General features: G+C 35.5%; 1 long non-coding RNA gene across 1 annotated transcript; it reads left to right on the forward strand.

Annotated features, from left to right (window-relative positions):
• The first annotated feature begins 227 nt into the window (after positions 1–227).
• Positions 228–2867, forward strand: LOC130465987 (uncharacterized). The gene is made up of 4 exons (XR_008925999.1): positions 228–683; positions 786–1072; positions 1591–1654; positions 2620–2867. It is a non-coding gene; the product is annotated as an uncharacterized lncRNA (long non-coding RNA).
• Positions 2868–12007: the final 9140 nt, after the last annotated feature.

The raw sequence follows: 12007 nt of genomic DNA on the forward strand, positions 1-12007 counted from the left end.
AGGCTTGAGTCGACGGAAGACACTGTCTTAACTTTTAGAACAATTTACATAACTTTAACCAACATAACCACAATTTTAACACATAAAATTACAAGGTGTGGAATAAAACAGATTGCATGACTCACATTAGCCGAAGAAATGTAGAAATATAAATGTAATCCCCCGTAAATTTATAAATTTTATTAAATATATTTTAACGTATATTATTTATATTTAAATAGAATTTAGGAATTTTAGTAATAAATTTATAATTAACGTATATTTATTTTATGTTAATTACGTTCTAAATATTTAACGATTTATGAAATCAAAATAGTTTTAGAATTTTACTTTGAAAAGAATTTGAATTACAAAAACGCTTTGATTTTGGAAAACAATCCTAACCATTCTGGATTCAAGCAACCTCAATCCTAATTCTCAATCCTAATTCTAGCCCAATTGGGTGAAGCCCAAATAACAAAAACCCAAACTCTTTACTCCCTTTTCTAATCCAACTTCACGTAAAACCCAAACAAGAAGAAGAAAAAAAAACAAAAACAAAAACTCTCCCTCCTATTCCTTCACGTGAAAAACAGTTTTGCAAACCCTCCTTCTTGCTCCTTCACGTAATTCTGCAGAATTGCTTCACCTTACCGCCGTCGGTCAACCAACCACACTGGACCACCGTCGTCCCTCCGTCGTCGGTAAACTCCTCCCCTTCTCTCCCCTCGTGTTTCCTTCTCTCTCTCTCTTTCCTTTTGCTTTCTTTAATCATGGTTCTGTTTCGTTTTTCTCCTTGCTTGCAGCCACCGCACAACCACCGAGTGCCACCATCTCTTGCGCCACCGTTCTGTGCCGTGCCACCAGCCACCAGCCACCGCGCACCAACCGTCGCTGCTGGTCTCTAGCCAGCGTTCTTCTTCGTTCCCCTTTCTTTCCCTTCCTGCTTTGCTTCCCCTCTCAAATCGCTGCAAGCCGCGCCGCCTGCCGACCACCGCAACCACCAGTGGCGTTGCCCAGTCGCTGCGCCACCTTCCCACCTGCTGCCGCGCCGCCACTGCCGCCGGCCAGCAACTTCTCTCCCTCACTTTTGGTTATTTTCTTAAACCCTAAACTAATTAATGAATTGAATTGCGTTTTTATGATTTAATTATGTTTCTTGAATTCAAATTATAAGTTTTATGATTTGATTATGAATTTCAAGAAATTATATGTTTGCATAATTAAATTATAAATTTTCAGATTATATAAATGCATTGAGATATTGATTTTTAATTATTTAAAGTATGAATTTTAAGGTTTTTAATGATTTTAAATCATGGTAGGATGTTTAGGAATTATTAAAGTTATTGTTTTTATGATTTCAAACATGTTGATTATGTTTTGGAGTAGTTTGAAATTAGTTATATTGCTGGAAATTTAAAGTATGATGCCTTGAAGAGTTTTCAACGAATTTCAATAATTAATATAATAATTATGATGCTAGGAAACCAAATATTCAAGTTTTGGTATTGGGAAATGTTCTAATTATGTTTAGGAGGGGTTTGAAGCTCCCTAATGTTGCTGAAAATTCAATATGAATTGATATGAGTCTATATTGGTTGTTGTTAGGTGGAGAATTCTCTGTAGGCGACTTTTAAATTATTAAAGTGGTCTTGCAGTTTGTTTACACAAGGTACGTACATACCTGTGTGCTTGGAATGTGTGCTATCTGTTGAAACCAAGTTGAAATTTATTGATGAACCTGATTATGTCGGAATTTCATGTTTAATATTGTTGGATGGACATGTTGAACATATGTATTTCGTTACAAGGATTATAACATGTTAGTAGATGATTGATGCAAACATGTTTGATTGGGAACACTAGATTATTTTATATATATTGATTCAGATCGATTGTTCGTTGTTCCTTTTTAGCTTTTCACTACTTTATGAGGGCGGTGGACCTTGTTTAGTAAGTTGAAACTTTATACCCATATACAGGGGTTGATCATGGTTAAAGGAAAGGTTGGATAAATTGGAATGAGTCTTGATTGATGCTTTTATGATCACTTACTTAATTCCAAGATAAAAACAGTTGTGAACAAATGTGGATTGTATGCCTTATGTGATTGTTGAGTCATAACAGAGTCTCAATTTGTAAATCATGTAAAGTGAAACTGAGTAGCAATAGCTTTAGACTGTGCACGTCTAAAGTGACGGACAAACAGGAGTTGGGGTTCATGGTGGTAGCCCATGACCTTTATCTCGGACCGGATTGATCACCGTGTCCTATTTTTATTCAAATGTTCCTCGATATCGCAGGTCTCTGAGGTTACGGAGTCGCGCCCGTACCTCGTCTTCCTTAGTGAAGACTGCCGGACGGACAACTCGGTCCATTGTCTATTTGAACTAAAATAATATATTGTTGTAAGTCTAGCCTAGTCTAGTCAAGTATGGTCGTCAAATTATCATGTTTTGTCTGCACTTATTTATGTTCATTAGTATCATGTTAGGGTTGTTCGTTTAATAGTATAATGTTAGGATTATTATTGTTTTAGTATGTAGTACTCAGCTTTGCTGATTACGTGCTTTGTTTGTGTGTGTTGATCATGGCTATGCCTTATTGATCCTGTGATGACCCATCTTTGGTGAGCAGTCTCTAAGGATCAATAAGCGTTGCCCATCTACAGGTTTGAAGATGATGCATCATTGGAATCGGGATTAGAGAGCTTGTAGTTAGATTTGTTTTGTTAAGTGATTTGGTTTGTTAATTTGGATTTGAAATTTGTCATACTATTCGTATTTCCTTATTTCCGTTAATTGGTTTTGGACTTAATATGTAATCAATTATTTATGAACCTAAAAGTTAGTTTTATGTTTTCCGCTGCAAAATTCTGAATAAGCCGTTATGTTTTCACACGGGCGATAATACTTTGATAATTCTCTATAGTTATATTTATAAAAGGGTTATTTTAGAAAAAGGGAATTGTCGGGGTGTTACAAAGTGGTATTTTAGAGCTAAAGGTTTTACTGACTTTTCGTGTCTACTTTTTAAACTTTTAGGCGCCTAAACTAGCTATTTTCCTAAAACGAATTTCCTAGAATTGAGCTTCTACTTATTACATCATTAAAAAATGCGTACTTTTTTTTTGGGGACCAAATTCATTTTATTTGTTTAAAAGTATATTAATTTTTTTATTTAAGTTCGAAATTAACTTATTTATTCGAAACTTCCCGTTTATGTGAATTAAGTATGTTTTTCTTTCTTTTCGAAATCAAATTAAATATATTCGGAAAAAAAATAATAATAAAAATCTTATTCCTTAAGTTTATTTATTCGTTAATAAAAATTTCTTATTATTTATGCATTTAAAAAAAAATTACTTGTTTATTATTTATTCGTTTAATATTTATTCGTTTAATCAAATTATTTCTTACTAATCGTTCTTGTTTATTTTTTAATGTTTGACCTATTATGATTTATTATGAGAGATGGGTAATATAGGAAAGGGCATATAGAATAGAAACATTATGTCTGCATTAAATAGTTAGTTCAACATGGTTGTATTTTCTATACTTGTTAAATGTCTATGTCTTTCCTATGCTTTGCGATTGCTATATATTCTTACTTATTGTGTATTGTGGGATCATACGGTAAGTTAGAGTACTAATTACTAACATAGAAACTATGTTTAATTGTTATAGATTACTAATCATGTCTGGCATAGAAGAAAATAGAGTAGGGAGAAACTCCAATCTTATTGATCTGAGTGATGATGAAAAAGTGATGAATTATGAACCTGACAACAGTAGAATTCGTAGTCTAGAGCACATTTGTCGCGAAGTAATGAAAACAAGTGTATATGGTAGTGATGATGAGGCGATTCGTGAGTATGACCGTGTTGTGGGTCAAACAAAAATGGATATCTACAAAGCCTTTCTGAGGGTTGAATCTGATTCTGAGCCTGAGATTGAGTTTGAGTTTGAGCTTGAAATAGAGGAAACTAATCATCAACTTCTAGGTCTACGAAGATCCTCAAGGCCAAGAAAACAAGCTTATTATTTTGATATGGATAACGATGATGAACTTAAATATGAGTTATTCACCCTAGAAGGTTATAGCGAATCAAAGGACAAGTCTGATGATGTCTCCCTTTAGCTTTGCTTACATATTTAGTTGTGTGTGAGAAAAATGTTGGACAATTCGCCCAACCATAGTTTATGTTTATATCATAGAACCTTTTTACTTTATTTTGAGAACAGGTGTGTTAATATTTAGGATTGTTATCGACATTCTTCTGAGGAATAAAAGTTAGATTATTGACTATCTAAAGGATCAAAGTTTATTACGGGCACGCAAGGGGAATGTTTTCTTCTTTTATTCTACCTTATTATTCGTGATGATTGAAGTTATTCTTTGTTTCTTGGTTGAATGTTCTGCATGCAAATATCATTCGTGAATGATTGTTTATGTTATGTGAATTCTGGATGTTGGTGTGATGTTACATTGCTAGGATAATGTTAAGTGAAATCTCGAACCTAAAATAGAATATATTACTTACAGGCCGCGCTCTAGGATGGCCATCAATAATGACCTAGCTACTGCTATTCGCCTCTTGGCGGAAAGGCTAACCCAGGAAAGAACTGAGCGTCCCGATTCTGCAGGGGACATGTTTGAAAGGCTTGTGAAAGTTAAGCCACCATACTTCAAGGGGCAAGCAGACCCGACCTTCCTTGAAAACTGGATCAGGGAGTTTGAAAAACTATTTGGGGCGGTAAACTGTCCTGAAAATATGAAAGTAGATCAAGCTGTCCTTTACCTGAAAGATGAGGCCGACCTTTGGTGGAAGGAAAATGGAACTAGACTAAGTGCTGTTGAGGGATTTAATTGGGACTCATTTGTTGTTGCATTGAGGGAAAAGTTTTATCCTCCTTTTATAACAAAACGAAAAGCGCAGGAATTCATAAACCTTGGCATGGGAAGTATGACCATCGCTGAATATTATAACAAATTTATAGCGCTGCCGAGGTTTGCACCTGAGGTTGTAGCCACAGAAGAGATAAAAGCTCAGAGGTTTGGGCAAGGGTTGACTGATGAGATCCAGTTGGGATTAGGTGGAGAAACCTTTACATCTTTAGATAATGTGTATGAGAGAACCGCTCATATTTATGGTTTGCAGTCCATAAGGGACGAGAAAAATGTTGTTGGGGAGAAAAGAAAAGAGTTTAATGCTGGGAAAAACCAAGGGAATTTCAAGAAAAATACGAATGTAAATAGGAATGAGAGTGGAAATGGAAATTTTCAAGGGAGGAACAATCAGGGGCACAACAATAGGAACCAATCTGAGAGAGTGCATCGCTGTAAGAGGTGCAGCAACAACCATCCTGGTAAAAACTGCAATGGAGAATTAGTGACATGCAACTATTGTCAGAAAAGGGGGCATAGGGAGTATGAGTGTTTCACCAAGCAGAAAAAGGAACAAAATGGTAATGGAAGTGGAAATCAAGTGAGGTTTAACCAGTCTGGAAGTCAAGATTCAAAGCCTGGAGGGGCACAAAACAATCAAGAGAACTATAATAAGCCTGCAAATGATAACAACAACCAGGATAAGGCTCCGGGCAAACTATTCGTGATGTGTAGAAATGAAGCGGAACGTTCTGCAAACGTAGTTCATGGTACTTTTTTTTTCTATTAACTTCGTGCCAATTAAAGCATTATTTGATTCGGTGGCAACTTATTCTTTCGTCTTGTCATCTGTTGTCAAGAGTCTGATTTAGTAGATTTTGAGGTGATAGATTTACCTGTTAGTATACCTACTGGGGTAACCTTAAGGTGTACCAAGTTGTTTAAAAGCTTGCTTTTGAAGACAAAAGATTGCATTTTCCCTTCTTATTTGATAAAGTTTAACCTGATGGACCTAGATGTAATTTTGGGAATGGATTGGCTAAGCTTGTACAAGGCTAAGTCAGACTGTGAAATTCAAAAAGTAAGTTTAAGGAACCCTATTGGAAGGTTGACCTCATATAGATGTTTTGAGAAGACCAAAAACCTTTAGATATTTCGGTAATGCAAGTGAGGAAATTGATGAATAGGGAGTGTGAACTATTTTTCCGTAGTGTGTTAGAGGTGAGTAAAGAAGTTGGAGTGAAAACCGAGGATGTTGCCATTATGAGTGCATTCATTGATGTGTTCCCGAGCGAAATTGCAAGTATGTTATCTGTTAGAGCCTTTGAGTTCACTATACACTTAGTTCCTGAAACGACACCTATATCTAAAGCACCATATACCATGACACCTCCTGAAATGAGCGAATTGAAGACACAATTGCAAGAGTTGTTTTGTTAAGGGGTATATTAGGCCTAGTGCATCACCGTAAGGAGCTCCTGTGTTACCTATTAAGGAGAAAGATACGAGTATGGAATTATGCATTCATTTTAGGGAACTAAACACCATCAAGAACATATACCCTTTGCCTAAGATAGATGACATATTGGATCAATTGAATTGGGCGAGTGTGTTCTCGAAGACTAATTTGTGTTTGAAGTACCACCAATTGAGAATAGCTGATAAGGACTTAAGACCTCATTAGGACTCGTTATTGTCATTATGGGTTTAGAGTAATGTCTTTTGGGTTAACCTATGCACCTGCCATAATTATGGATTTGATGATGTCCGGATTAAGTTCGTTATTATGTTATTGATGATGTCCGGATTTATTCAAGGAATGAGAAAGAGCATGACAAACACTTGAGAATTATATTGGAGACGCCTAAAAGAATTTAGTTTTATGTGAATGAAGTATACAAATCTTGAAGTCATGTGTGTATAAGTGACACCGACGGAAAAGTGAGGGACTAAATTGATTGAAAACTATGTTACGTGAGGAAATAAATTTAAGAGAAGATTCGAGTGGTCCAGGATCGTTAGAAATCATTTGTTGTCTTGAAAAGATAGGAGGAATTATATGAATTAATGAAATAGCTAAGAGTTAAGCCCAAAATTTATGCATACATGAAAGGCGTGATGAGGTTCGGTAAAAAGAAAAGTTGAGCAGAAGGAGTCTTTGTAGATCCTGCTAAGATTCAAGCTGTGAGTGAGTGACCTACTCCAAAGAACGTGTCTGATATCTGAAGTTTCCTAGGCTTAGCTGACTATTATAGGAGGTTTGTGAAAGACTTTTGGAAGGAAGCAAAATCAATGACAAACTTGTTGAAAAAGGAATCGAAATTCGAGTGAAGTGAGAAAAGTGAGGAAGCTTCTAGATTTTAAAAGAGCATTTGACCTCCGCAGCTGTTGTTGTGTCAATTGAAACTTTATGAAACCAATTACCCTACCCATGACCTAAAGCTAGCTGCTAGTGCATTCGCTTTGAATGATTTGGAGACATTATCTTTATGGGGAAACATTTGAGATCCTTACCGACCATAAAAGTCTGAAATTTTGGCAAAAAGGTCTAGTGAATCTTGGGAACGACATTGAAATGAGTAATTCTTTCCACCCTGCAATCGATAGACAAGACTGAGATTACTACAAAATATATGTTGAGATCATGTGTTATTAACTTTAAGGGTAATTGGGAAGACCATCTAGATTTGATTGAATTTTCGTGCATCAATAGTTACCATGCGAGCATTACGATGTGACATGTTGAGGCATTGTGTGGAAAAGTGTAGAAGTCCAATTGCTGAAATGATTTGAGTGAAAATATAGTATTGAGAGGCAGAATTCGTTGAAGGAAATATATCCAGAGTTATTTTTTGAGGTGAGTTACGAGGGTTGAATGTAGTATCACTTTGAACCTAATTCTTCTCCTGTTTCGAGCTTAGCTCCACTCGCAAGTCGCAAATCGCAATGCCTGATCTTATTTATCGCATCACCTTCGCAAACTGCTCGTAATTGGTCAGAGAAAATCCAAGAATGTTGAGTATTTCAGCCCCAATACCCTTCTTACAGTGCTTACGGAAACACCAATGAAATGAAATTCGACCCACGACGGTACTCTCGCCGGAAGTAGCTCGAAAAAAGCGTTCCCAATTCTCTTGAACCCTCATCGATAGCATCATAACATCAAAATTGAAAAGAAAAAAAAACTAATTGAAGAGAAAACGAAAGGAACGGAGATCGACATACGTGAATTGATAATTGAATCAATGTCTTCATTCTTCAATGGAAGGAGGAGATGGCAGAAGTGTGAGGAGAGAGAACGTGAAAAGATAATGATGGCAGAAGAAAGTAAGATATTTCGTGTTCTACTCACACGTGTGAGCCCAGCCCAAAAGCAATAAAGGTTTGTTAGTTGGACTTGGTTTACAGTAAATTAGCGTACAACCTTTGTAAACAAGAATCTGTGATAACTTAATTCACCGTTAGTCATACTAACACTCAATAATAAATTAAGTCAAAGGTTAGGGTCCAACCTTTTAATTTTTTCACCTTACAGGACCCAAATATTATTTTTTTCACCTTTTGGGACCTCATACCCATTTTTTTCATACCAACGTTATTTACAAAAAAATCAGTAAAAAGCAAAAAATAAATAAATTAGCACTTGACTTAATAATTTATAATAACAATAATTATTATTATTATATTATTATGTAATAATTATTATTATATTTCATTAATAATAATAATAATAATTATTATTATTAATAATAATTCATGTTTCCCAGGTCCCTTCATACAATTAAAACTACATAGTACTCTTCTCCAAACGACATAGATGATCTTTTTTCATTTACAAGACCTTTAATAGTTGAAACTTAATCTATATAGCCAATAACAATTGATTTGAATATGTTATAGATTTAAGGTCATAAATTTTAATGTGAAAAGTGCTACTTAATTTTGATCGAGTTAAGCATAAATCATTTTAGTACCTCGTCTCTTATGGACATGCATCAATAATCCAATTGTCTTTATTCTCATAAAACAATCAAGAACTAGCATGATATATTAACTTGTGATCAAAACCAGAATTCGTTTAAAATTAACCCATTTTTATAATTTTTACGTTTTCTTTGTAGACATTATTAAAGTTTGAAACAACCCACAAATAATTTCGAGGATATACCATCAATGGCGGATCATCCTTAGAACTTGAGTCACGGGGCGGAAATACCGTATGTATTTTTAGTTCCACCATCCCCGAAAACATTTGAGTATAATTATATAAATATCGTACTCCACTATATTGCTAAATTCTTCTATTGCCATTGAACACCATAACTGAAACTATAACCCTTTTCTATAACCCTTTTAAAAGCAAGGAGTGCTTATTTAGAACAGTAAAAAGATTGTAGTACCCTTAAAATCCTTCATCAAAAAGTTGAGATTTTTCTTAAGAATAGTGTTTTGACATATTTACCCTAATATATCACTCCCTCTCTCTGCCTCCCTCTCTGTCTAAGTCCTAACCAAACCCCATAGTCTCGGACCCTTTCCTTCGATCTTAACGGCAACGACGACATATCTCTTAACTGGCTCAAACCAATACCAAACTCTCCATTTCAACTAGCCTGTTCTTTCTTTCTATATAATATCGCCCTTTTTATTGTTAATTGCGATGGATTTCGTTGGTGGTTGTGGTTGATTTTGGGTTGGTTTCGGAGGAGACGATGAGCATGTGAGGCGGCCGCAATTCATCTCTATCGTCACCACCACCGTTGATTTCCCCAGGCTCACAATTCTGGGAAATTGAATCCCTCAAGAATTTCCAAGAAATTTTACGGTCCCAAAACGTGACTCGAACTAGAATGGTCGGAACTTTAACTGTCTGGGAGGCCGGCAATCGGAGTATCTTCCTAAATAAGGTGAGAGAAAATCTGGATTTTGATTTTCATGTAAATATGGGCGGAGGACCATGGAGATTGTGGCTTGGTAATGTTTATGCTTGTGGCGGCATTTAGGGATGATGGGTACGTCGTTGGTGGTGGTGGTGGTGGTTATGGTGTCATCGTCTGGTGGAGGAGCTGAGAGAGGGTTTGATTGGGTGGAGACGTCGTCGGAGGTTGCATTGTTATTGGTAGCGGTGTTGTTTGGGGTTGTGGCAGTGGTTTCTGTAGTGGTGGTAGGAGATGGAGAGGTAGGATTTGTAACGCCCCGATCTCTAACTCAAACAATTAAGCAGCGGAATTTCCCTAATTCGGTCGGGACATTACCGCCGTAACCCCCTCTTGGGAATTACAAGGCTATTATCCTCATAATCCTCATAATACTAATATAACTATGTTTTATATTAATATTCAAAAGTGACTTACATAACTTAGTAGAAAAATCTTACTTGAACTTAGTACAAATTAAGCTTAAACTAGGTGAACCCTAATAAGACGAAATCCTTGCCACTATTTGCATCCGCCGTCCCTGTCGACACCTAAAACATAAAACAAAACGGTGAGCCGAAGACTCAGCAACGTACTATTCTAGTAACGTAAAATCATTTCAACTCATTTTAGTTACTAAAACAGGGATAATAGAATATCATAAAACATTTAATAAAACATCATATTAGTTTATTTGTAACCTATTCTTTATTAACATGCTAGTTGTTGGCAAGTATAAACTGGTGGAACGTCTTCCACGATGGACCCGTGTCCCTAAGAGCCTGTGCTCAACTGTGGGCTTGTGCCCCTGGGTACATGCATGACCGAAACTGTAAACTGTGAACTGTAACCTGTGAACTGATACTGCCAACAAAACTAGGTCTTTCACTTTTATTAATCATGTTTTAATGAGTTTTATAATTCTCAACCTCTGTACTTCAGTTGAAGTAAAATAACTCTTAAGATCAGGTGATCAATAAAACATAATTGTTTCATGCTTCATAAATATTATATAAATATGAAATAGTTTACTCCCGCAAATCATAAAACACGATAAACATGATCGAATATTTCAAATGTAACGTCGTAATTTTATAATCTCATTTTGAAGGGACTTGCGGGTACTAGCAATAGCCGTTACCTCAATTCGTGATTGGCTAGACTTTATCTGTAGCCTAATAATAATAATAATAATAATAATAATAATAATAATAATAATAATAATAATAATAATAATAATAATAATAATAATAATAATAATAATAATAATAATAATAATAATAATAATAATAATAATAATAATAATAATAATAATAATAATAATAATAATAATAATAATAATAATAAAACTTGGTTCGAGATGTTAGGGGATATCTGTTCGCAGGCTGGGGTTGTTGTGCAGAAGGAGGTGCCTTTGGGATTTCTGTCTGAGGAAGGGAGAGATCTCCGTCCTGCAGACCTTCTTGTCTACTCTTGGGACAAAGGGAAAATGTATGCTTAGATGTCACAGGTATCTCTCCATTCACCGGGCTAGGAGTTGATGCTTTTGCTCCTAGGGTTGCTGTCGCTAATGCTGTTGCCAAGAAGAAGAAGAAGAAGTATTGTAACACCCTAATAATTCCTTGCTTTTATAAAACCATTTTCCAACTTAAAATAAAGGAATTACTAAAGTATTACCGCCACCGTGATAACGGTTAAGGCTATTACCAGAATTACGCAGCGGAAATTAATGTCAACTAACTTTTAAAAACATAATTAATACTTTATCGAGGCCTCCTACAATTTGGAACCATAATGGCCCAAAACCCAAAACATAAATAGTTCAAACATTTCAAACATAATTAAATTATTATTAAATGGTTCGAAATACGAAAACATGCAACACTCTCGATCATCCCAAGCCACATGATTCCGATCTACCAACCTGCTATATTATTCTACTCCCCATAAATGCAAGTGCAAATGATAGATCATCATAGGGTCATTAAGGCAAAGGCCATGACCAAAACACACAAAGCACGTAGTCAGCAAAAGCTGAGTACTTACAAGAATAGAGTGAGATAAAACTATAAACATGCATCACTCACTAAGTACTAATCAACATGCAAAAGCCATTAAATAAATCAAACAAATCATGAATACAAGACTCGACTCTTGACTCGACTCTTGACTCACAATTTAATTAGAATAAGCTTCAAATGGGCCAAAAGAATATTCCATAA

The sequence above is a fragment of the Spinacia oleracea genome, chromosome 1 (assembly GCF_020520425.1).
Source record: "Spinacia oleracea cultivar Varoflay chromosome 1, BTI_SOV_V1, whole genome shotgun sequence".
Taxonomy (NCBI): Eukaryota; Viridiplantae; Streptophyta; class Magnoliopsida; order Caryophyllales; family Amaranthaceae; genus Spinacia; species Spinacia oleracea.